Consider the following 2,525-nt stretch of genomic DNA (forward strand, 5'->3'; position numbering starts at 1 on the left):
TAGCTCCCTCCGCCAGCTGTCTCCTCCCCTCCTCCCCTGCTAGAGAGACTGAGTGGACTAGAGGGAAGGAGGGTGTCTGGGAACCCAGAATTGGGATGGACAATCCTCAGTGCGGTGACCACCTGTGCTGGCCCACTGTGCTCAGAGAATGCTATCACTCCTCTGCCTCTTTCTGCTCAAGAGGGCAGGGCTGGTGACAGATCACACAGCCAGGGGACCCTGGCTGGACTTGTGCTGAACTGCAACCATCACCCCTAGAGTTGCGACTTCACTGTGCTTCCTTTGCTCAGGGAAGAGCCCTTTCTTCTGATCCCACTGTGAGCAGAGCAGGGAAGTGAAGCTGGGGACCCAGGTGCCCAGTCTCCCAGCATGGCCCCCCAAACCCTCCCCTGAGCCCCAGCCCACCTCAGCCCCAGAGATGTCACCTGACTCAGAGATCAGAGGGAAAAGGGGCTGAAATTGCTGGAAGGTTCACCCCAGGACAGCAGGATCAGGGGACACTTGAGGAGTTACGTTTGATGGATTACAGGGGTGCTGTTCTCTATCTCCCCATGGCCCAGGTCAGAGATGCCAGTATCTCAGCCCTGCCCAGTTGGTGCCAGGGCAAGATGATTCTTGCTCCTTGTTCTGAAAGCTTTTGACGGTTCTGTCCTCCTCTCTGGCTTGGAAAAGCAGCCCTCCTGAATCTGGTGGGGCAGACCTAATTCCCAAGCTAATCAATGTCTCCTGAGGATAGTCTCCGTCACCCCCCCCCCCCCCCCCCAACTACCTACTCTCTCTTTCTCTCTCTCTCACCTGCCCTTCTTCTACCTGGTGTGTCTTTTAATGCTCACAGAACTGGTCGCCACATGCCAGGGGATGAGCCTCTCTTGAAAACATTGTTCAGCAACTTTGGGGCGCTGGTCCAACTGGCCTTCAGGGAGTATCAGAGAAGTCATGGAACGAGGGAGGTATCAAGTCCTGACCAGCTGAGGGAGATCGGACCAGTCTCCCTTCCCTTCTGCGTCTGTTTCCTTACTGGTACACGGAGAGGGATGAACTGACCGAGTCTGATGATCCCTTCATGTGGGAGGATGGGACATTCTGAGGATACAGCCTAGAAGTCGACATTCTGGTCAGGGAGAGAGTTGGGTCTTAGAAGAGAAGCTGTGACTTGGGTGTTCAGGGAGCACTTCTGGGAGGAGCTGGGGTTTAAATGGAGAAGGATGGGAAGATTTGGATGTGGGGGAGGGCAGTGTATCTAGGAAGCACGCTCTGTGCAGAGGGGGCACCGGGAAGTACAAAGGGAGGAAAAGGCTGCCTGTACACATTTGCAGTAAGAGAGAAGGCCCATCTGTCCACTTCCCTGGGACCCTGGCATCCGGCTCTTACTGGCTGCTGTGAAACCTGGGGGAAGGGGCTCAATTACCTGCACATCAGTGTCTCCCCTGCAAAATGGAAAGATAGCAGAACCTCCTTCACAGGGATGCGGGGAGGACCAGATGGGTTAGCGAATGTGAAGCCCTTAGAACAGTGCCAGCACACAGCAGGCGCGGGCTACCAGTTGGCTGTTACTGTTATTATCTCGGGCCGTTTCTACAGTGTGTTTTAGGGTTTGTTCTTTCACCCTCTGGATCTAGATTTTTTTTTTTTTTTAAAGGAAACACTTTGAATCTTTCCATTCCCCTGTAAACATGAAATGAGATTGGTCAGCAATAAAGCGGCACTACCTTGTGGACATGCCACAAGTTATTTAACCATCATTGTAATTTTGAAGAAATTATTAAGGAAGGTATATCAAAATGAGCCTTTTTTTTTTTTCTTCCTTGAAGCTTTTCTAAGACCCCAGAAAGAAAGTCCAGGGTCAAAGAGGCGAACATTTCTGAAACTCCTGATAAATGTGGAGAAGGAATTCATCAAGCAAGACTTTTACTAATTACGCTACCATCAGCAATGTCTGAACATGCCTTCTCCCGACTGTGAAATACTATTATGGTTTTCAATATTAATTTTCTTTTCTTGATTTTTGGCTCTGAGAACACAGGTCTTCCCCATATTGCTTATTGGAGGTGTTTCTAGCCTATTTATATCTCACCACCACCCCATCCCCACTGGGACCCCCCTGAAACTGCACAGAAGCTTAGGGAACTCATGCTTTCTTACTATGCTGCAAGTTAGAACTTCTACAGGAAGGGATCAACAAAGGGAGAAGGTGAGTAGACAGCCAGGAGGGAGAGCCCAGCTGAATAATCTGAATAGATGGTTCTCATTGGAACAGTGTTAATAGAGTACACAGGACAGGCTAAAAAGTTCCAAGGCATATTCTCAGTGAGATCCTGCACAATCTTGTCTTGTTAAACCAAGAGAACTTTGTCAAGAAAGGTGCTCAACAGGAAAGAGTTCTTGGGAAAACCCCCTTCTCAATTTTTAAAATAAAAAATTAGTGTTATCACTGTAAAACATGGAATAAGTCTCTAAAACCAACTTCTATAACTTCTCCAACATCATTATGCACCCACAGTGTGCGGCGATCTTATTTAAATGCA

This window comes from Myotis daubentonii, chromosome 16 (assembly GCF_963259705.1).
Source record: "Myotis daubentonii chromosome 16, mMyoDau2.1, whole genome shotgun sequence".
NCBI lineage: Eukaryota > Metazoa > Chordata > Mammalia > Chiroptera > Vespertilionidae > Myotis > Myotis daubentonii.